Source organism: Bufo bufo, chromosome 10 (genome assembly GCF_905171765.1).
Source record: "Bufo bufo chromosome 10, aBufBuf1.1, whole genome shotgun sequence".
Lineage (NCBI taxonomy): Eukaryota > Metazoa > Chordata > Amphibia > Anura > Bufonidae > Bufo > Bufo bufo.
In genome coordinates this window covers 58,167,565-58,193,108 of record NC_053398.1, presented here as the reverse complement: position 1 = coordinate 58,193,108, position 25,544 = coordinate 58,167,565, and the positions used below count along the sequence as shown (strand labels likewise).

Here is a 25,544-nt window from a genome sequence, read left to right as displayed (position 1 = left end):
GCCTTCAGATGATACGAGATGTGCCGCACCTGAAACTACGGATACTGGAAGCCAGTGCTAGCATTTCTCCTGCAGTGTTGCTATCAGTGTGTGAAGAGTGGGAGAAGAGGGTTGCATTGACAATCCAACACAATGGGCAGCACATTGAACACATTTTGTAAGTGGTCAGAAACTTGTAAATAACTCATGAAAGAATAAAGTTACGTTAAAACCAAACACACCATTGTTTTTCTTGTGAAATTCCCAATAAGTTTGATGTGTCAAATGACCCTCTTCCTATTGAAAAAACAAAAGTTGGATTCAAAATGGCCGACTTCAAAATGGCCACCATGGTCACCACCCATCTTGAAAAGTTTACTCCCCACACATATACTAATGTGCCACAAACAGGAAGTTAATATCACCAACCATTCCCATTTTATTAAGGCGTATCCATATAAATGGCCCACCCTGTACTTCACATAGAAAATCTTAAAGGGGTTTCCTGGTCAAACACATTGATGGCCTGTCCTTAGTATCAGTGGGGCCCTGTGCAGTGCCATGATTTTGCACTCACATCAATTTTTTTAACCTGCTTGACCAGGCACAACCACATGTTTAGATGGGCCGCTTCCCACTGATTACAGAATGAGAATCATCTACTTGATATTATATTGTAGTTTTCTGTATTTTAAGAGCAAGTGGTTAATCTAAGTAGATAGAAAACATATGAAAGGCCTGTCCTTGGGCAGGTCATTTGAGTGATTGCTGGGGAAAGTCATAGTTCCTTCATTCAGCTGATCAATGGGGTCATTGGGTTGGACCCTCACCAATCAAACATTGAACATAATTTTTTTTTTCTATAAAATACTTCCTTTCTGGGGTCAGAATACTAATTCTATTAGGATAGGCCATCATTATCCCCACAAATCAGCTGCAACACCTTGAACAATCATCACTAAGTAGACAGCGCGCAGGTGGATGGAAGCGCCCACAGCACTCGGACAAAGGCCACAGCCCCTTCAAACAGCTGATCGGCAGCGGTGCTGGGAGTCGGACCAGCACTGATCTGATATAGGCCATCAATATTCTTTTTACCTTCCCCCTTATACAAATTCACTTTGTATCTTTTTAGATCTTTTTGTGTTATTTATCCATAAAACCCTTTCTGGTGCATACAAGTCTTGTGCATGTCACACGATTTTAATTGTAGGGTTATGCCATTATAGAGAAAATAAATAATGAAAAGCCAAATTTAAATCAAACAAATCATCCTGAACATTAATTACTGTCGCACTGCCTTATACATTAATCATGTGAGCCTCCCATCCTCTCTATGTAATTACCAGCACAGGCCAAGCCGGAGCGCTCAGTCAGCTGCACAGACTTCATTTAATCACAGCGGATAAGGCCTGGGCGCACAGACTCGGAGAAAGACGGGAGAGGTGTATGTCAGATTATATGAGGCAATTGAAGGAATATTATATTGAGAGCAATAAAATGAGCTGTAAAGGACAGAAATTAGAAGACCAATGTTAGAGTAAATAGAAAAGAGCAAATAGCTTTATGAGTTAAAAGGAGGAGCGAGTCTACCCTGCAGCGTCAGCAGGCCGGCCCGGAAGGGAAGCCTCTGTCGAAACGTCTGCTCAGAACATTAGACCGTAGTTCACTCCCAATGACATGAACTAGTGCTGCACCTAGGACAAGAGCTTTCTCCGGCTGATGAAGGACATCTGGCCATATACAGTCAGCAATGTCAGCTGGTATTGGTGAAAAATACATACAGTTCAATGGAAGTAAGTGGAATGGCATAGAGGAAAATGGAACAAGGAATTGTATTTTTTGCAAACCTATTAACCAGTTTCCTCCGATGGCAGCAAGACACACACGAGCGAGTTCACGGTGAGAAACTTGCAGCGTGTGTCAGTGTGAGGTCCCGTTCTGACCTCATCTCCTCTGACAGGATTACAATGATTTACAATGCTGTGTCACCCTGAGAGACCTGGAATCTACTGAATTAAACTAACAACATTATGTCAGCATAAAGACTCATGCACACGACTGTGGATTTTGTCCGCCTTTTTTTTGTGGATCGGATGCGGACCCATTCATTTCAATGGGGTCACTAAAGATGCAGACAGCAAACCATGTGCTATGCGCATGTCCGCAAAAAAATGAAACCTGTCCTTTTCTTGTCCATTTTGCAGACAAGGATAGGACAGTTCTACAGAGCGCAGGACGTTCCGTGTTTTGCGGATGAGCCCTAATTCAGTAGACTGCAGGTCTCTCAGGGTCACACAGCCTTCTAAATTAGTATAACCCTGTGCGATACTGTCAGAGGATCAGAGGTCAAAACGGGACCTCACACTGACACACACAGCGAGTTTCTCGCATTGAACTCACTTGTCTGCGCCTGGCCTTAAGGTATATTCATGCAGTGTTTTTCTTTTCACTAATTTAAGCATGTATACCAAGCTACATTGTTTGCTATGGGAATCCATGTTGCTGTTCGTATGGTCACATATTTTGTCCATGTGTATTTCAAATCTGAGTCAATGGGGGGAATTTATGAAGCCCTGCACTCCAGGACTCTGGCTTTAAAAATTTGATAAGTAGAGCTTTTGTGACTTTTCGGCCTTATTTGCTCAAATTTTTTTTACACCAGTCACTCCAGATTTTGCTACTTTTTTCCAAAAGTCACAAAAAGGAGGAAAATAATCACAGTAAGTGCCTGCCAGAATGGCCAGAGTAAGGCTACTTTCACACTCGCGTTTGGTGCGGATCTGTCATGGATCTGCACAGACGCATCCGTTCAGAACGGATTTGTTTGTATTAGGCCTCATGCACACGACCGTTTTTTTTGCGGTCCGCAAAACGGATTTCCGTTGTTCCGTGATCCGTGACCGTTTTTTCTTCCGTGGGTCTTCCTTGATTTTTAGAGGATCCACGGACATGAAAAGTGAAAAAAAAAACTAAGTCAAGTTTGCATTGAAAATGATAGGAAAAACGGACACGGATCACGGACACGGATGACTATCTTGTGTGCATCCGTGATTTTTCACGGACCCATTGACTTGAATGGGTCCGTGAACCGTTGTCAGTGAAAAAAATAGGACAGGTCATATTTTTTTTCACGGACTGGAAAAACGGATCACGGACGCGGAAGCCAAACGGTGCATTTTCCGATTTTTCCACGGACCCATTGAAAGTCAATGGGTCCGCGAAAAAAAACGGAAAACGGAAAAACGGCCACGGATGCACACAACGGTCGTGTGCATGAGGCCTTATCTTTAACATAGCCAAGACGGATCCGTCTTGAACACCATTGAAAGTCAATAAGGGATTGATCAGTTTTCTATTGTGCCAGTGAAAACGGATCCGTCCCCATTGACTTACATTGTGTGTCAGAACGGATCCGTTTGGCTCAGATTCGTCAGACGGACACCAAAACGCTGCAAGCAGCGTTTTCATGTCCACCTCCAGAGCGGAATGGGGACGGAACAGAGCAAACTGATGCATTCTGAGCGGATCCTTTTCCATTCAGAATGCATTAGGGCAAAACTGACCCATTTTGGACGCTTGTGAGAGCCCTGAACGGATCTCACAAACGGAAACCAAAACGCCAATGTGAAAGTAGCCTTACAGAACCATCCGAGTGGCCAGTGCGCCACTGTTTCCACAACTCCCATGGCAGTGAATAGGACGTACACAGCACACTGTAGCACAGCAAGCTACGCTGTTTTTGTGCACTGGTTGTGTAGCTCCCATTCATGGCCATGTGAGTTATGGCAATTCCATAACTTTGCCTCACTCGGCTGGCGCTTGCTGTGGTTATTCCCATCTTGGCCATGAGAGGCTAATATGGCAATTACCATCTAGGGTACATGCACATGGCAGTGTAGTTTATGCAGATCTTTCATATGTATTTTGCGTGCAGTTTTAGATAAGTTTCCAACGTATTACTTGCAGATTTTGTCGCAGATTATGACACCCTTTTGTCCTAGATCTTACCCTTTCCATTGCAAATGGTGAAATCTGCACTGAAAATCCACACAATCCAAAATCCAATTGACATGCTGCAGATCCCAAAATTGGCACCGCAGGTCAATTTCTGCGTGGAAAATTTCTACCCCATGTACATGAGATTTTGTAAATCCCATCTACTCAGCTGTACTATTATACTGCACATTTTCCACAAATCTGTGCATAATGCAAACCCTGTGCATTATACCCTAAAGTGCAATCCCCTCATGTATTAGCTAAAGGTGGAGCTTTGCTGATAGTTTGCGTATAGTATGTTCTCAGACCGCAGAGGTGCATTGTACTGTAAGAAATAGAATGATATGTAGAATGAGTCCCTGGTTAGAGGCCAATGTCGGCTAACACCAAGAGCTCTGTGGAGTTTTCTCAATTCTGCTACATGCCCTGGTAGATATCACAGGATGACATAGCATAGGAATCGTATGGCGTTCTACACGGAAAGGATCGGAATCGGTGTAACACAATTATCTGATATATATCCCTCCAGAGCCCTGGTAATAAATAGAACTCTATGGGTGGGGGTTGTTGCTTAGAAAGCAGCAGGTTGATGAGTTAACAAAGCCCGGAGGAGTATGTGTGCTCAGCTTACATCATCCTTTCATCACCCTGATCCACCCTAATCCTCACTGGGGTAATGTGAGCGCCACTGGTACCTGCTCCTCATATCTGCGCTGATCAGAAGGGGGGAGGCAGTGGGCAGATATTACACTGCTACCATGGAGACAGCTCAGTCTAATGGGGAATTTTTCACATAAAACCGCCTTCTCTTTAGTAAAGACAGAGGCTATTATGTCAATTAGACAAGATATACTTATCTGCACTGTGATAAGCAGCAGTGCTGTAAATGTAGTGGAGCTGTCCATACCGGCAGGTTCTCAGGGTGTCCCAGGAGGACCTCTAGCTCTACAGGAACAAGATGGCCGGATTACATTGCTAACAATATGTAGTCAATGGTGTCCACAGGCACCCACTATAGCTGTTGGAAGGATCGATGTTATTAGCTGCACCACCGGCCTACCTCTAGTTTATGTCTATGTGCACCTTTCATTATGTAGTTGTAAGTCCAACATTTTGATTAATTTCTTAATAGTCAGAGTTCCAAATTCCCTGCATATGTGTAGAGTTCAATAATAAAACTCTTACACTAGGGGGAGCTTTAGAGTTCACTGGATATTGATTAAAAACTGTATGCAGTAAGCTCCTAGGCTCCCCCTTGTGGCCACTGCTGGCAGCGTGCACTCTATTATGTAATGCTAGGCCTGCATGGGTTTGTAGCTCTGTCACCAACGACCTCTCTATCCAACAGTTTGCATAGACACATGGCTGTGGTTCACCTGATTAAAAGACTGTTTTTCTTTTGTTGATCTGAGTATCCGTTCCCAAGTTATACTTTTTCTTAGCGTGCAAATCAGGCCTTTGGTGCAATGAGGGCGTCACCATTGCTCTTGTTACATCCAAGCTCCCCGCCTTTCCGTAGACCGCCCCTCCCTCACTGCCTGGCTTCGTCAATCAAAACTGCCAGGGAGGGGCTGGCCACAGAAAGGAGTGGAGCTTGGGTGCAACAAGAGCAATGGTGACACCCTCATTGCACCAAAGGCCTAATTTGCATATTAAGAAAAGGTATCATAATTCGGGAACAGAGCCTCGGACCAGCAAAAGAAAAACAGGGTTTTAATCAGGTGAACCACAGCTATGTGTCTATGCAAACAGTTGGATAGATAAGGTCGCTGGTAAACTTTAAGTTTGGGTGGGTTCACATCACGTTTATTGGCTCAGTTTGACATATATATTAGAAAAATAATAATAATATCAAAACGCAGCACACCACGTTCTTGTATCCTGCAGAGTCCGGTAAAAAAAACTCTATAGACGCGATGCACAGCTATGGACATATCCAGCTAAGACTAGGTTAATATTTGTCTGTGGCTTCAGACTTTAGGCAATGTTTTTTTTTTCAGGCAGTTTAGGATGCTTAATATGTACGCTGGTCTAATAGATGTACTCTGGTATCATAAACTACAGTCAGATCATGACCACAGCTTTCCTGCTTGTTAACAATACTAATCAATATATTGCTATAATAAATATTTTACCACTGCTTGCTGGAGGGCACAAAGAAAATCTACTGCTCAGGCAGCCGAGTACGACCCACAGCGATAGACTGTGAATAGTTACTCTTAATAACAGCAGCTTTTTGTGTAGCAGCTATTTGACACAGTTGCCTCAGTTACAGTATATTCAGCATACAGTGGCCGTTCCTGGGAAATTTATATACTGATGACCTATCCTCAAGATAGGTCATCAGTACCTGATCGGTGAAGGTCCAACACCCGGGACCCCTGCCGTTCAGCTGTTTGAGAAGGCACCACCTCTCCTGTGAGCACTGTGGCCCTCTTGCTGTTTCCCTAGGCTGAGTGACAACACATTTACCTGTCACTTGGCCTAGGAGCAGCTCGGCAGTATTCAAGTGAATGGAAGTGAGCTGCAATACCAAGCACAGCCACTATACAATGTACGGCGCTGTGCTTGGTAAGCTGCGAGAAGGCAGCGGGGCTCACAGGAACGACGGTGCCTTCTCAATCAGTTGATTGGTTAGGGTCCCTTAGGGGCCCCTGAGGATAGGTCATCAGTATAAAAATCTCAGAAAACCTTTTTAAACATACAATACCATAGCCATGTGATTGGCTGAAGGATCCAACCAATCAGCATAGGCATTTCACTGGTAAAATACCTGTATTACTGAAGTGAAGGCACTGGTTGTCAGTCTAAGAGCGCCTCTCTAAAGTACAGTGCAGTACTACATGCTCTTCATGGCTCTTTAACTGGGTCAGGATGAATGGCTCCTTTAGATGTCCAGTGACCTTCATGTACAGGACCTTGAAGTAGCTCCCGTTTGCAAAGCAATTACCAAAGAGATCATTTCTATGACTTGACTGTTAATATGGCATACGTGTGACCACTATAAGTTACAGTATACCTTTATGACAGTACAAAACTAGTGGGAAAGTGGGATCATTAAACCTTCCCTAATATCAGGGGTCCACAGCCATAGTGCCATGAATGCAGTTATTGCAGTAGTCAAACAAGCTCACTTGTCGCCCCAAGCAAAAGCTGTAAAATGCAGCCCCCCATTATCTGCTACCACGGTCTTTGTCCAGAGGTTCTGTGCTTTTAATCCCAATGTCCAGTCATTTATGACCCAGTCCTTGAAGTCTAATGGTCACCTATTTGCCTCCTTTCTTCTATGTACTATTGTACAATTGCAGGAAAACAATGGAACAAATGTCTTGTGGCTGCATTTTTCCATCTTTTCTAGTAGGTGTATAATGATACCTTCCCCTAGACAGGGGAGCCAGCAGTGTCCCAGGCAGATGCCTATCCTGCCCCCTTCCTGTCCTTGCCCTGCACATATTCCATGGCCGTCTGTCTGCCAACCCATATACCCGTTCTTCCAGGGCTATGAACTGACGTACAGAATGGAGATTACTACTAGAATTCACCTCTTGGATAAGGTGGTGCTTCTTCTGCCCTCTTGGTTTGTTTGATTGGGAGTTTGATGGGCAATTTTCCCTACTAATTCTGAAATTTCGCAGCATTTCCTCAGCATGAAATCTTTTGATATGTATTGTGTCCTATGAAGCAATAGTACAGTCTGCTCAGGGTGTAGGGAGGTTGTGGTCGCACCTGGACCCTAAGGGTGCCTGAGGTCCCTCTGCTACACTTGAAGAGACCAGCACCATAAGTTAGGCATGTGGGCCCCTCTAACAGACTTTTGCATTGGCTTCCAGGAGATTCAAGTTACCCCTCTGACGTGTAGGGTCATTCACAATAAACCAAAGAGCTGAATCACATCATATAACTTTGTGATGTCAAATGCTCAAAAATGTCCACTAAATACCAGAAGGGTCAGCGAAATCAGCAGGAGCTCAAATGTGCATGGTACACTAATGAACTATAATATAGGCGGATTGAAAACGGATACGTCCCCTTTGTATTACATGCATCGTCAGTATGATATACATAAGAAACCACATGGAAAAAACACACAAATCCCGTGTGAACGCGGCCAGTGATTTCCTCTATATGTTTAACAGGATAGACATCCTTTATTTGTACTTTGGTTGGAAATGCATACTTCAGCTAATGTAATAAAAACCATTCAACCTATATATGCTGTAAATGTCACCTGCAGTAAACGACACTGCTGGTCCCTCTCATTAAAAACGAACAAGTAACACAGGACAAAAGCATAAAACGAAGCTGACTGAAGGGCGCTCTGCTCAGCACTGATAGCAGTAGGTCTTTAGAGTCACATTTTACTGTTCCCACCTGTCCATTTTTGGTTTTCCGCCGTTCGTAAACTGCGATGTGTAAGGTGCGCTTGCTTAGATCTAGAGGGATTGCTTTGCATAGTTCAGCCCTGTGGTTCATCCATGTTCACGATTCCTTGCAGTTTATCCATGTACGGCTGAATGTTCTATAGAAATATCATTACTATAATTATTATTTTCCTTCTATAATACGCCGCCCACACATTTTCTCACCATGTGGAAGTCTTATCTACTCTATGAAGACACACATATGGTGGCGAGTAGCAGGTCATCCGTTATAAAACAAGAGATCGTTATCTCTCGCCATAGAGAACACTGAGGTTGTTTCTGTTTGTTTCAGATATACTTGAGAAATGAAATGATATGATATTCTTTCCACTTGGTCCCTTCCCTGGAGAAAGCACACGTGATATAGCAATGCTAATACATCATCAGGCCTGATGTATAATACACTTAAGATTAGCAGAGGTGGACAGTTCAGATGTATTCTTGTTTGCTGTTTTGTTGTCGTAGAATAATTTATAAATGTACTGCCATCACCCGACGGCTACAGAGAGAAATCCACTTCTATATCATCTTACATATATCCTAAGACATCACACAATCCAAAGTCACAGAGCACAGGGACATAAAAAAATCCTGTGCAGGGCTGCTAAAAATGTGACGTCATTAAAGGGGTTCTCTGGGAATTAAGAAAATGAAAATACTTAAATATTGCTTTATTATAAATATATTCCCAGATACCTTTCATTAGTTATAATGACTCATTTTGTCTGGGGAGCAATCATTAGGAGAAATAAAATGGCCGCCGTCCTATCAGTGTACACAAAACCTGTCCTAATCACACAGGAGGACAAGTTACTTCACCACAATGAGCCATAGTGCTGCCTCATCCTCCTCTGTGCTCTGCTAGTCAGGAATCATGATCCTGAATACAGGTGAATCTCTGTGGGAATGGAGATGATGAGGAGACATGTGAGGAGGGTGAGGTGTGGTAATGAGCAGCAGCACTTGTTTACAGTCTTCATTACCACAGTCTGTTCTGTCCGTCCTCTCTGTACTTCATGTCTCCTCATGAACTAAATTCCCCAGAGATTCAGCTAAAGTTCTTATCTGTATTCAGGACCATAATCCCTGAATAGATCATCAGCATCTGATGGGGGGGGGGGGGGGGGAGGGGGGGCAGCTCCATTAGCGTTGCAGCCTTCTCACTGTTTACCGCAGGCCCAGTGACTTCTCCGCTATGAAGCTAGCGGTCATGTCCATGGATGTCCATACTGTATTTCTGGGAAGAAAATGTACGGCTGGGATCTCACGCTGCACAATCACTTGTGATGTTACATGAAAATTGGGGATCAAAGACCTCCTTGCTCTCCTTTTTTGGACATGTATCTGTGACACAAGGTCATGTTGTCTGGTTATCTCCTCAAACACACAAGTCACTGATTTTCATAGATTTTTTCTTTTTCAAAATAAATCAAAATAGATATTTGCCGATTCTCTGTTTTCATCATAGATGATTCTACAGGCCTTCACAGGAGTCTATGGACTATAGCTAGTCTGCACTGGGTTTACTCACTCTGGATTTTACGCTGTAGAATCTGCAAACTGACATGAGGTGCGGATTTTGAATTTGACGCCAATCTGCGTTGCAGATTTCATCCTTTCAAAACATGTAACTGATGCAGATTTAGTTGCAGGTCTTTCCACTGTAATGTGTACCTTGTGTAACTGGAGCGGGGGGAGGGGTGGGAGATGATGAATTCCCCCCAATGTGTTTTTTATTTATATTTTAGCCAAAACTAGTGTGTGTATCCACAAAGATAAAATGGTTTTTATCTGAAGTGTATGGCTATCTGTCAGCTCTGCCCATTGGTTAATGCCAATGTTACCAGAGCCTTACAGCTCACTTTTTTGGATCTGGATGGGGTTTGTATGTTCTCCCCAGGTCTGTGTGGGTCTCCTCCGGGTGTTCCAGTTTCCTCCCACACTCCAAAGACATACTGAACTAGACCGATAGAGACAGCTTGATGTAATGTCTGTAAAGCGCTGCGGGATATGTCAGCGCTATATATGTGCAAAAAAAAATAAATAATGAAAAATCTTCATTCAGGTTTTTGAAAAAATAAAAGTGCCTCAAAATTGCTCTGTGTGAACAAGGCCTTACAGGAAATAAATTTAGTATGGAATATGGTTAAGTCAAACCACCCATCTAACATGTACCAGTTCTAAAGACAATTTTTGAAGTATACCAGACTAACTTTTGTATATCAATTATAAGTTACTATTTCAGGGGAGTCTGTCAGCACTTTTGACCATGCTAAACAGTTGTCAGCGTTTGGTAGGGGCTGGGGAGAGCCTTACAAACATATTTTTTATGAGCTTTCATCATCAGTAGTAGTAAGAATATGAACTTGTATTTAAGATTCTGCTGCTGCAAGTGCAATGGAGGTGGAGCTTTTATCACCAGGGGTAGTGTGAATATGAACTTTTATTCTTTCATATTCTGCTGCAGCAAAGAGCCCAAGAGGCGGGGCTTCACTGTGAAGTGCTCTCTGCATTGAGCTGCTTCACAACCAGCAGACTACTACAGCTGTCATACAGAGCACATGGGGAGGGGCTGTGAAGCAGCTCAATGCAGAGAGCACTTCACAGTGAAGCCCCGCCTCCTGGGCTTTTTGCTGCAGCAGAATCTGAAAGAATAAAAGTTTATATTCACACTACTCCTGATGATGAAAAGGTATGTTTGTACGGCCCTTCCCAGCTACTATCTAGCAATTAAAGAGGTTGTCTGGGTTAAGTGCAGAACCCAGACATATCCCCATTTTCACCCAAACAGGCCCTCTGACATGAGCATTGGAGCATTTCATGCCCAGATGCTCTCCTTTGCCCTGTGCTGTATCGAGCAGGACAAGGACTGTTTGTTCATATTTTGAAAACAGCTAGACTAGATGGTCTTAGCAGTGTTGCCGGTGAGGGCAGCGGCACTGATGGGCAAGCTTTAGCACTGCCCTAGCTTTTTTACAGGCTAGGGCAGTCCCAAAGCCCGCCCATTAATGAAGGTGACATCACCGGGCTCACTGCTAGGCCAAAGCCTCCACCTAGATTTACCCATGGAGAGCCCTGTAAATCAACGGATCTCCAAAAAAAGCCTTTGCCCTGTGCGATTCATTTAATGCACCGATGCTCATGTCAGAGGGGCTGAGTGGGTGAAGGAGGGGATATGTCCGGGTTCAGCTCTGAACCCAGACAACCCCTTTAAACATGGTCAAAACTGCTGATAGACTCCCTTTAAGAATATCTAACATTGTATCTCAACACATATATTTTATGAAATATAATGAAATCACTTGCCAGGGGTAATTAAAAAAGTGATAGATAAAAAAGCCACCAAAACTAAACTGGCCTAAAGCAGTTGGAGTTGTTGCTGGCCTTGATAATATACCAATTCCCCTGGCAAAAGTCATACATTAATAATAGTTGTCACTCTAACCTTTTACTGAAATAAAGGCAAGGAGAAATATTGCTGACCAGCATAAGCTCAGACGGGTGTCATTCTGTATTTAGTATGTGTGTTACAATCCTGCCAAGCTCTTCATCATGGAAAGCTCTCCTTTTGATTTATTCGTCCCGATATTCTCCAGTACACCCCAAGAAAACAGTCTCCTTAGTAAATCATAGGCTCTCGTAACTCCACTCTTCTCCCGTATACCTCAGGCAACTCTAAATCTATGCATATCCTGAGCTCGCAGCAGATGTTTCACAACCACCATATGCTTCTACATTGATTAAATATCTTGTAAGAAATTCTCCCCAAAAAGCACATAAAACAGAATTGATGCTAAATTCCAGAATGTGACTAATAAAGGCTGATATGTTACCATGTTAATACCGAGCTGACACGACTAACAAGACAGGGTTGTGATAATGTGTAAAACAAACTCTTACAGGAAAATAAGTGACAAATACTGGACCCCTCTCCCATTTCCAGGAACTATATTTACGCGCTCCTGTTACTAGCAAGGCGAGTATGTGCATTTCTTATTCCTGTTATTGATTGACTTCAGCGATAATACATTGTAATGGATGTATGCTCCCAGTCTGCATCCTCTAGGATCACAGCCTTTGGTGCTCTCAGGACTGCTAGTTCACGTACCGTCCATGTATCCCTGAAATCTCTGGATATGAGACACTGTACCTCTGCCTTTGATTTCATATGGCAGTATACAGAGGTTTTACTGTGCATGTACAAACCTACATCAGAATAGCTACCGTATTTTTCGCTTTATAAGACGCACTTTTTTCCCCCAGTGCGTCTTATAAAGCGAATGGTGCAATTTTTACATGGCTGACACTGATACATCGCGGGCCTTTATGCTGCACAGCACGGCCTGCGATGTATCAGTTACAGTTAACCTCTATCACGCGGGGTGGGAGGAGGGGCTGGAGGCCGGCAACTGCTGTTGCACTCGCGGTGGGGCCCGGTGCAGTCACTGTACTCCATTACACCGGGCCTCCCTTACGGCAGTCTTCATATGTAAAGTCTATTCATGTAATCCTCAACCAGTGGCTCTGCTTTGCTAAGCTAGCGTAATCGTCTGTAGTAGTACTCACTATTAAATCAGCGGGCAGGCCGGCAGCGTAATGTCACTCACTATGTCATGCTCCTCCCACTTCATTAATGAAGCTGGCGGAGCAGGAGCATGACTGAGTAAGTGACGTGATCCTTCTGGCCTGCCCGCCGCTTTGATAGTGAGCACTACTACAGATGATTACGCTAGTTTAACAAAGCAGAGCCACTGCTTGAAGATTACATGAATAGACTTTATATGTGAAGACTGCAGTCAGCAGGGCCTGGTGTAATGGGGGTCACTATTTACACAAGGACATGAGAGGACACAGAGGGGAACTGCATAAAATGCTACATGTGTGTCATCCACAGATCCCTCCCATAACAATGTCATTCACAGATTCCCCATAACAATCCATCATCCACAGATCCCCTCTATAACAGTGTCATAGACAGATCCCCTCTATAACAGTGTCATCCACAGACCACCATTAGCTCAAAACCCACCAAAAGTAGTTTTTTTTTTCTTTTTTTCCTCTTCAAAAACCTATATATATAACCAGACATGGAGTCTATCAGGTGTGATACGGGGCTCCATGCACCTCCCTACTGTCTCCCTTTTGTGTACTAGAGGTCCCTTTACACTGCTAGGATATAGCATTCCTTCCCGACAATCGCCTGCTCGTCAGCAGAGGCTGGTGTGACGACACGATCTGCTGCCGGCAAACTATGATTTAGAAGACCGCATGAAAGATGTGATTACCTGATGAACAAGTGTTTCGCTCATTCATCGGGTAATTGGCGCCACTTTTACATCGGCAGATTATTGCTAATGAACGTTCCTTGGGCAGTGTACAGGGGCCTTAAGTCTAATCACGAAACCCTCATGTCACACTGGCATCCAAATCTCTTGCCACAACCTGTGTAGATGCCTCTGTCCTTCCCAACTGAGCACCAGTACTATTGGATGAAAGGGTCTCAGCCGCCGATCCTGCAGAAATATGTAATTATACTATCTCCATATTATTTCTGAAATGGCGGGACAGTCCCTAATTCTGGGCTGTACACAGATACTGAAGCTCTCGATTACTTTTAATAGAGACAGGTGGCACAAGCACGGTCACTTACCTACAGTGCCTTGAAAAAGTATTCACCCCACTTGAATTTTTTCGTATTTTGGTACATTACAGTCTTAAAGAGGACCTTTCACTACAATAAAAAAATTTAACTAAGCATACAGACATGGAGAGCGGCGCCCAGGGATCCCCCTGCACTTACTATTATCCCTGGGTGCAATTTCACTCCAGTGAGGACCATGCTTAGCTTATGCAACTTTTTAATAAAACATGCGACTTTTTCATAAAGACGTGTGACTTTTGTAAAGCCGTTTACTGAAGGCTAAACTGCTACCGTCAAACCACATTTATCACAATATTAAAGGACCATTCATAAATCTGACTTTGGACTAGGGATGTCCCGATACCATTTTTTTAAGACTGAGTACGAGTACCGATACTTTTATTTAAGTACTCACCGATACCAATTACCGATACTAATTTTAACAATAAAATACACACACATGTATTTTCTGACCACTGACCAACCAAAAGGCCCAAAAACAGAACTATAACATTCCAAGGAGACGTTATACTGTATGGGGGGCGGCCACAAGGAGACGTTATGCTGTATGGGGCAGCCACAAGGAGAGGTTACACTGTATGGGGGTGGCCACAAGGAGAGGTTATACTGTATGGGGGGCAGCCACAAGGAGACATTATACTGTATGGGGGCAGCCACAAGGAGATGTTATACTGTATGGGGCCAGCTACAAGGAGACATTATACTGTATGGGGGCAGCCACAAGGAGACGTTATACTGTATGGGGCAGCCACAAGGAGATGTTATACTGTATGGGGGCAGCCACAAGGAGATGTTATACTGTATGGGGGCAGCCACAAGGAGACGTTATACTGTATGGGGGCAGCCACAAGGAGATGTTATACTGTATGGGGGCAGCCACAAGGAGACGTTATACTGTATGGGGTCAGCCACAAGGAGACGTTATACTGTATGGGGGCAGCCACAAGGAGATGTTATACTGTATGGGGCAGCCACAAGGAGACGTTATACTGTATGGGGGCAGCCACAAGGAGACGTTATACTGTATGGGGGCAGCCACTATTATACTGTATGGGGCGGCCACAAGGAGACGTTACACTGTATGGGGGCAGCCACAAGGAGACGTTATACTGCATGGGGGCAGCCACAAGGAGATGTTATACTGTATGGGGGCCACAAGGAGACGTTATACTGTATGGGGGCAGCCACAAGGAGACGTTATACTGTATGGGGGCAGCCACAAGGAGACGTTATACTGTATGGGGCGGCCACAAGGAGAGGTTATACTCTATGGGGGCAGCCACAAGGAGATATTATACTGTATGGGGGGCAGCCACAAGGAGACGTTATACTGTATGGGGTCAGCCACAAGGAGACGTTATACTGTATGGGGCGGCCACAAGGAGACGTTATACTGTATGGGGTCAGCCACAAGGAGACGTTATACTGTATGGGGTCAGCCACAAGGAGACGTTATACTGTATGGGGCGGCCACAAGGAGACGTTATACTGTATGGGGGCGGCCACAAGGAGACGTTATACTGTATGGGGGCGGCCACAAGAAGATGTTATACTGTATGGGGTCAGCCACAAGGAGACGTTATACTGTATGGGGCAGCCACAAGGAGACGTTATACTGTATGGGGCAGCCACAAGGAGACGTTACACTGTATGGGACGGCCACAAGGAGACACTATACTGTATGGGGGCTACAAGGAGACGTTACACTGTATGGGGGCAGCCACAAGGAGACGTTACTGTAAGGAGTCAGGAAAACAATTTTTGAAGCCCCCCCTCCTCAGTATAATAGTCTTGTGGCCATCATACAGTAATGTATATTTCTTCTTGCCCTAATGCCTGCTTTTAGAGATCAATGTGCAGCTTGCAGGCAGGAAGGGAAGGACCAGGGCCATAGAAGACAGACACTATCACCTTTAGAGGGACTCGCTCCTGGCAAACACAGCTCTGCTGCAGTGAATGCAGTGGAGCAGACTGATATAATTACAATGTATAGTTATTGCAGGGACTCAGAGAATCGTCTGAGAGTTTATTAGTTAAAAGAATCTAATGAGTCAGAGACTGTGTCACCGAGTCCGTGCCAGGCTTCCTGCTCTGCTACATGCACCTGTACACACACAGCTCCACTACATGCTATGCTAATAATGCCCCCCCCCTCCCCCGGACGGACTTACAGGGAGCCGCAGAGCAGGAAGCCTGGCAGGGACTCGATGACACGGTCTGTGACTCATTGGATTCTTTTAACTAATAAACTGTCAGACGATTCTCTGAGTCCCTGCACTACGCTCCCTGTACTGTGAGTCTCTGATTGGTTGGAGGGCGGGGAGGGGCGGGGCGGGGCTAGCTTCCACTGTCGGCTCCTATTACACAGTGCCTGCTGCTGCCCTCTGAAGCTGTATCAGCTGTGCGAGGTGCAGGGGCAGGCTGCGGACTGACACAGACACATAGAAGCGGCGCACAGGTATCGGCAGTGGTATCGGGGACATTTGCACGAGTACATGTACTCGTGCAAATGCCCGGTATCGGTCCCGATACCGATACTGGTATCGGTATCGGGACATCCCTACTTTGGACATATGTAAAAGTGGAGTAAGATGTAAGTGTAATGATAAATCTGGCCCTATGTCTGGCGCAAACCCAACACATCACATCACCCAAAGAACACCATCATGCTGTGGGGATGTTTTTCAACAACCGGGGCTGGGAAACTGGTCAGAATTGAGGGAAAGATGGATGGTGCTAAATACAGGGATATTCTTGAGCAAAACCTGTACCACTCTGTGAGTGATTTGAGGCTAGGACGGAGGTTCACCTTCCAGCAGGACAATGACCCAAAACACACTGCTAAAGCAACACTGGAGTGGTTTAAGGGGAAACAGGTGGCTCTACAAAGTATTGACTTTAGGGGGGTGAATAGTTATGCACATTGACTTTTTCTGTTATTTTGTCCTATTTGTTGTTTGCTTCACAATAAAAAAATATATATCTTCAAAGTTGTGGGCATGTTCTGTAAATTAAATGATGCAAATCCTCAAACAATCATGTTAATTCCAGGTTGTGAGGCACCAAAACACGAAAAAAGTCAACGGGGGGGGGGGGGGTGGGGGGGGTGAATACTTTTGCAAGGCACTGTAAGTAATACCAAGTGAACAGCTGCCCTTCTTGGGAGGTTCAGTAGCCGGATGAACATCTGATCAGAGTTTTACCATATCTTCACGTCTCTTTCTTTTAGAGCATTAGCATCAGGTCACATCACATTTTAGCATCTCATGCAAGGAAAAAAGGCTTTAAAAACTGGATGAAACAGGACAAAAAAGCAGCCTGATTTTTGTGACCTGCTGCATCAAGATTAGCAGTACATGATACAAAAATGTGATGTATTCAAAAAAGCACTCATGTACTGTATGCTTCTGGGACAGTAAAGCTGGCCATAGACTGGGGGTTCAAATGGCCGAGTCTGGGGTTCCACTGATGGGATGTAGATCTGTCATTTGGCATGAATGGCTTTTTAAGTACAGCATGAGACAATTTAAAAAAATCTCGAAAGATATTTGCCATCAGTTGGCATCTGTCGTAAAAAGGTTGGGGGGGGGGGGTGTCCTTGCACAGTGTGCCACTGTCAGCACTGTCTGGATAAGGTCACACTGCGCAGGGACACTGACTGGTAACACCCACAATGGACCTTTATGACAGACTGCTCACAATACATTCATAAACTTCTAGTAGGAAAAATAAAGGAATGGAATAACGTAGAGTAACACAAATAGATGCTGCAGAATTGCTTTTACATGGAGAATGCATCAACATAAGAAAATAATAAAAAAAATTAATCCCCCCGGACCAGACAGGTTTTATTCCCAGTAGACATATACAGTTGAATATTCGCAGAGCGTTCCTGAATGTTCAATCGGGCAGGAAGGGCGGGGGGCTCCATCCTGTCGCTTGACGCCGATAAGGCGTTTGACATGGTTGAGTGGCCCTTCCTCTGGCAGACTATGACCCAGATGAACTTAGGTAGTAATTTTATAAGCTTGACACAGTTAATTTATGTGGAGTCTATAGCCAGAGTTAAAGTTAATGGGGTTAGCTCTGTAGATATTCCTTTGCAACGGGGTACCAGGCAGGGTTGACCACTCTCCCCCCTGCTATTTGCTATTATTTTTGAGCCATTGGCTAGCAAAATTAGGTCAGAGGTGGCGTTAGCAGGGTTGGGGGGGGCTGGGCGAATCTGATAAAATCAGTTTATACGCAGATGATATTTTGATATTTTTGAAGGACGGCATTAAAGAACTGCAATATGTAATCGAGATTATAGATGAATTTGGAGCGTTTTCCGGATTTGAAATTAACTGGTCCAAGTTGACAGTACCACTCGGCATGTCTTGGGCTGAGGGAGGATACTGTAAAGGTGAAAGTGTTGACAAGAGAAGATCATCTGGACTACTTGGGGATAAAAATTGGCCTTAATTTACGTGATTTTATAGACTATAATATTAAGCCTTCCCCCTCTCCCAAGTAGATAGGATTGCTCTGGTTAAAATGACTCTTCTCCCATCTATACTGTATGTTTTGACCGCCTGCCCCACCTGGATTGATGATTCTTTCTTCTTTTCGTTGGAGAGGATCATTAATGACCTGGTGTGGGGCAGAAAAAGGGTTCGGATTAAGCTGAAATTCTTAAATATTGAATATAGAGATGGGTGGTTGTCCCTCCCTTTTATTCAAGGATACTACCTTAGTGCACAAATCCAGTGGTGTTTAAATGCAAATGAAAATGGGTTGCTGAGATATCGCCTCAGAATTTATAATGGTCCTTGGGATAATCTGTTTTGTATCCTAGAGACTGGTCAATTGGGGGTTAAAGGTCTGGACTGCCCGATCTCTATTATGGTACAGAGTATGGAACAAAATTAAGACCATACTCAATATTACGCACGCACTGCATTTTCCCCGCTCTGGGACAATTTACATTTAGGGGAGTTTTATAAGTTAAGGGATTATCACTTTTGGGTTAATAGAGGAATCACAATAGTTGCTCACTCATTTCAGGATGAGAAATTAAAGCCCTTGGCTGAAATTCTTTCAGAAGAGGACATTACTTTTATGTCCCAGTTTAGATATGCACAATTGGCACACGCCATTTTTTCCACGACCAACAAGAAATTATTTTTGGTGCAAGATCAAACCTTTATAGATTTTTATTTTTATTCTTTGGGTGTTAATATTAAATTATCGCAAATCTATGCTAGATTACAACAAGAAATAGGTAGGATCACAAAGTTCAAGAGTGAAAGAAAATGGGATGAAGAATTAGGGGGCACAGTAAGCAACTGGGCAAGGGTACATAAAAATATCAAAGGAGTTTCGGTTGCTAATCAATACAGGTTAATTCAATTTAAAATTGTTCATAGGTTGTATTATACTCCTAATTTCTTGGCCAAAATATATTATGAGACGGGAAAAATATTTTATTGTAAGAAGTGTAAGAGTGAGGATGCCAGATTTTTACATCTGTTATGGAGGTGTCCCAGTATCCAGCAATATTGGCAACCTATATTTGAAAGTTTAGGAATAAGTAGTAAACTAACAGTAGATCCTTCATTTGAGTTTGTAGTTTTTGGGCTTGTGCCAATAGATATCAACTCTAAAATACCATCCTCCCTACTACAATTCTGGATGAAAGGATTAATGATTGCGAAGGTATTGATCATTCAAAAATGGGGATCCCAAAATGCTCCGTCATTTGCTGAATGGAAAAACTATATGGCCAGAATAAAACAGTATGAACAGTATAGTTGTCTTGGGAATAGACAGATGCATAAATGGGAGTCAGTCTGGGCTAACTGGGCAGAACTTTCATATCCAAGAATATAGAAAGGTATGCGAGCGCCAGTGGAGGCTCGGAGGTCCCAGCGAGGCCAACTATGAAGGGGGGAGGGAGGTATGGGGGGGGTATAAGGGGTATAGAGTATATTGTTTCTGTTGACCTCTGAGTCTCCCTAAGGTATAGTGGAGGCCAGAGGTAAAACATGTATTTGATGCTATTTATCGGGACTGCATTGTTAAAGGATTATATGTGTTTTTATCTTTTTTTTCATCCTTGTAATGGTGATTTCTTTTTTGGTAATTATATAAAGATATTAAAAAAAATATATATATATAAAAGATGTTCTAAAAGGGCTACCTGTTTGGAGAAGCTGTTTCCGGGTATATTCACACAATATAGTCACATTTTGTTTTCAGAAATTATTGTGAAAATGTTGTCAAAAACATAATATGACAGAGAGATGCAAATAAAAATTTAGGTCAAAATACATGGCAACAATACAACTGTGATAATAGTGATAAAACATCAGTGCATGTAAAACATATCAACCTATCAGATACAGCCGGAAAATGGAATGTAGGTCAGTAAAAATGCAGTCATGCTTTTTATAAGGTCATACGTATGTAACCTGCTTATGAGGGTGATCCAACGGGTGCGGACCCATTAATTTCAGTGGGGCTGCAAAAGATGCGGACAGTACACCGTGTGCTGTCCACATCTGTAGTTCCGTGGCTCCGCAAAAAAAATAAAGCATGTCCTGTTCTTGTCCGAATTGCATAGGCATTTTCTATCATGGTGCTGGCCATGTGCGGTCCACAAAATGCAGAACGCACACGGGCCAGTATCAAACACTACGGTCGTGTGAACGTAGTCTAATTCCAATAGTCTGGAAACTAACAGTGCAGAAGTCCAAAGCTGTCTTTGAAAGTAAAATCCCAGCAGGATAGGACCATAAGAGTCCAGACTTGTTATGTCTGGATTAGCTCATGTCAGCCGAGGCTTCTCCACAAGGAATGGATCCCTCTTCCCGTTGGAGGAGCCTCTGGTTTGGCTAACATCAGCTAATCTGCATACTTATTACCTTGAAAATATATCTCCATGCCGAGTAGGATTTTAGTCAAGCAAGGATGGGTGCGATTAGATTGGTTACATCACCGATGCAGCACTGGCCAGATGACTGGTGTAGAGCGGCATGTGGCGGTGTCAGAACTTTTTCTCCCGCATCTTAAAGCTGTCGATTTCAACAAAGACATGTCTATAAAGCCCTGCAGCAACATGCTGGAGGCTTAGGCTGAGTTCACACTTTAGTTATTTCGTCAGTTAGAGCCAAAACCAGTAGTGTAGCCTACTCAGAGATCAGGTGTAATGGATGGATTTCCTCCTGTTCTGTGTTTTTGATCCACACCTGGTATTGGCTCACAATAACTGATGGAAATAACTGACCAAATAACTGAAGTGTGAACTCAGCCTTAATAACTACCACTCCAGCTTCCCTTTAGATCATTGCACTGAAGTCAGTTTTTGAAGGTAAAACCTTGAAGACAAAGCTTTTCTAATCAAACAGACGTTAGAAGAGAGGGTCACATATAAAAGCGGTCAACGAATGTATACCACTGACATCATTACACAGACTGCTTCTTCAGCACTGGACAGGGGCAAGCGGGGCCCCATACATCATAATGGCTGATACACAGCACCATACACACCGGCCTACATGTATGACGCTGAGTGCCCCATTTTCATGGCATTATTTGCGCCAGAATTTTGACACATCCAATTTTAGACACATTTACTCTTCAGGTGCGCTTAAAAGAAGAATTTTTTTTTCTGACATCCTCGCTATTTCCTGGCTTCAAACTACAATGGGGGAATGGCCAGCGTTAGTCTACCTACTAGATATGCTTATGAAGTTGGAATCCATGATTCTGGAGCAAAAAAAGGCTCAGATTAGACCAATTTAGAGTTAGTGTAAAGTTTTGGTGGACAGAGTTTTGGCACACTGGGACAGATTGGACAGATGGTATAAACTAACTTAGACAAAATGGAGTTAATACGGTCTACTCTGTCTACAAATGAGACAGGATTAGTAAACCTGGACCACTCTATTAGTATAAGATGTATATGTGTATGTGCTTGACGTACAAAATGGGGCAACTATTATTTGGCCTATACTGGTCTTCAGGCAAATGTACAATTCCATGCCGCTGGTGGGCCACAGGTTGGGGGCCACTGCTCTATGGTAAGAGAAAGACATATAATCACACATCCTGGGGTTGGTATCGACCATGTACAAGGCATAATATTTCTTCTATATGTATAGAAGAACCACAAGTTGGCCATCTGACCATAACAATTTCCAAAGGGATTTCAGTCCTAAAACGCCATGTATTAATAAACCTAGTCATTACATACACAGTGCAGCCTGTCCTCTACAAGTAGGACCCTTTGCAGATCATTGCATGATGCATCCAGCAGTCAGAAATATGTCCTCTCCTGTAGTTATGTGTCTTCTACCCTAAGGCAGGGCTATCCCCGAACTCATGTGTACCTGACAGATGGACATGGGATAGTTTACAGAAGATTAATGAGCTAATGCAGGCTCCAGACACATTTTCTGTTCTCCTCACATCTGATAACTGTCTGGAAGGAGACCCTTGCCATCTTCCAGGTTTGTTTTTCGAGCCCTTTCATTCCATCTTGTTGTTTTCCCAGTTGGCTGGCCGGCTGTAACATTTCTAATGCCAGTCACCGGTGATGCCTCTCATACTTAATACTCAAATGTCAGGGAAATAATATCAGTTCTGACTGCTGTGTTAATGTACTTCTACTCTCATGTGACAGATCACACCTGCACACGAAGATGACATTAACAGGAAATAATGTCTATACAATTGGAAGCATAAAAATGATTGCAATTTGTCACCTCGGGTTATGACCAGCTCGTGCCATGGTGCACTGCCCCAGTTACTGTGGCACTTGTGTTTTGTTACTTGCATGTGCTTCCTTTGTGTATGCAGACTGTAGAGGAGCCCGACCTCCAGTGCCAGCTGGCATACTCATCTTGCCCTCTAGCACATCGCTAAGCTCCAGTCATCATAAGAAGTATGACTGACCACTGCACACTGATCTCCCTACATAACATTTATTTCCTGTAGCGTATATGGCGCTTACATATTCCATAGCGCTTTTCAGAGATTATCTTACACATCAGTCTCTGTCCCTAATGTGGCTCACAATATTTCAGATATTCACAAATTCTAGGTCCAATTTCATAGAAAGCCAAGTGAATTAAAGGGGTTGTCTCATCTGAGACAATGGGGGCATATTGCTAGGACCTGCACCTATCTCCTAAAAAATGGAGACCCAAAAGTGGTGGAGGGCGCACTGCACATGCACAGCCGCCCTCCATTCATTTTTATGGGGCCGCCGAAAATAGCCGAGCACTGACTTGGCTATTTCTTTCGGGCCCATAGAAGTGAATAGGAGCGGTGGCCACACAAGCATGGTGCGCTCCCATTCACTTCTATGGGGAAGGCACTTGGAGGTGGCCAGACTGGTGTCCTCCAGCCACCACTTCGGCCCGCTCCGTTCTCGATATAGGTGCAGGTCCCAGCCGTGAGACCAGCATCTATCAGACAATGGGGGCATATTTTCTATGCCTGTTTTAGGTGTAGAAAATGATCTAAATCTACGCCAGCAAGGGAGCTGAAGTAGATTTAGGCCGCCGGTGGATGCGTAGATTTAGGCCCGCGCCTTTACATAAACTTAGGCACATCTTGTGCCAGCGCAATCGGGTATTAAGACCGCCGTCTAAAACGTCAGTCTTAAATGACCCTAAATGTACACAAAGTAGAGCTTACTGTTAATTTAAGTCACCGTTACTTTGACTCATTATTAATTGAACATTTCTTCTCCTTCCTTTCTACCTGTTTCATGTAGTTTCTTTGTGACGTGACTATACAATCATTGCAGTGCCATGCAGGTATTGTTCAATGAATTATGCCATCATTCTAGAATCACAGAGTATTTGATGACTTTTTTTTATCCCCATTTCATTACATAAGTGATGTACTAATGTCTTTTTTATTGAGAGCATCACAAGGTCTAATAAAATAACATGCCTCCTGAATCTGAAGTCCAATAAGATACCATAAGCAATACAACCATCGAATCCCCAATCGTGCACTTACCTCTCAGTGAAAAACTAAAGGCATCCGTACTTTGTTATTCCCCTGTCTTCATCAGTAGTTGTTTTTTCAGCTCACATCCCTGAAATTTGTAAATCCAACAAAGGATGGTAAAGATAGAAAGTGCAATCCACTGGAGGTCTCTCCCCTGCGCTTGACAGGGCTTATTCCACCGTCCAGGTCAGTAAACTAGATTAAAGCATTTCTTCTTCTTGCTTTTTCCTCTTATCAGTAGAAAAATTATTTTCTATTATTTCAGCCCTCCTATTTCTTGTCTTTACAGCAGTGAGCGATCCTGCTTCATGGCAGGGCGCAGATGGAGGGGGCAGGGTGTACGTATAGAATAAGTGCAATGTTGCGTGGCCAGCAGAAACCTAGGGATCTTTCACCAGAATGTATTCATAGACAAGTGGTGGTTTGATCTTTTTCTCCAGAGTATGGGGGAGCATGAGGAATCTTTCCTCCCATTACACCACTACTTGACAACATGAAGTTCCTGTCAGACTTTTTTGGAAATGGGAAAACGGATGACAAGTTACAGTATACCTGGAAGAGCATGGAAGGAAGACTGTACGCTCCACTTTAGGTTTTCTTTTTATAATCCCGTGGAAAACCGTGTGGTGATGTTACTGCTTCCTGACGGGCTGACTTCTCAAGAAATGTAATTCCTGTATGAAAATAAAAGAGAAAAGATACCATTTAACTAAGCAGAAACTGATGTAGCGTAACCTTTGCTCAGGCGATAATAAGATGTTTACAGTGAAGGAGATGTTGCGCTGCAGTATTAGTTAAATCTGCTAATTACTCTCTACGTTATCAATGAGTCGATGCCCTAAATCCTATTACCATGTAAATATGCTTACAATTGTTGTGTTGACTCTAGCACTACGCAAACCTCTCGCAATCATTGACATCGGAAAAATAGCTTGTGCTAATAAGAAGGTGCTGTGACTAATGAATGCGAGCCCATTGCTAAATTGGTTAAAAAAAACGTTCTATTTTCCTAATACTGAGGATGTATTCGGCCCCTTAAGGTGATCCACAGGTGAGAAGGTCACAGCCCTATTGCGGCAGCCCCCAAAACAGCTTAATGAATACTATTTTTCAATCGGTTTATTTTTGGGCTTTTGCATCTTTTTGTGATCATCGGAAGGGTCATTGATCTATGGAGTTATTCTAATTGTTAGTTTTCGAGTTGGGAAGGATTTTTTTTTCCCCTTAGAAGAGAAAAATTGGCTTCTACTTCATGAGGGTTTTAATTTAGCAGGACATGGATGTATATATTTTTTGGCTTTACAAACTACCAGCTATATGTGGACACCACAGAACACCTACACTTTCATGGACTGCACACAGGACATAACCCCATACGACGTACCATCACCTCTGAAGAGAAAGATGTTTGACTGCTTTATACTAGAAGCGTGTGTGTGTGGAGTTTAGTTATTTTTAGTTAGCTGGCCCTTTTCGTC

General features: G+C 43.5%; 1 protein-coding gene across 1 annotated transcript in view; it reads right to left on the bottom strand.

Moving 5' to 3' along the window:
• Positions 1 to 24,150, bottom strand: part of FLRT1 (fibronectin leucine rich transmembrane protein 1) — a 71,690-nt gene extending 47,540 nt beyond the window's left edge. The window contains exon 1 of the mRNA XM_040409902.1: positions 24,076 to 24,150. The gene's annotated coding sequence lies outside the window, so the exon portion shown is untranslated. The remainder of the gene's footprint in view (positions 1 to 24,075) is intronic.
• Positions 24,151 to 25,544: the final 1,394 nt, after the last annotated feature.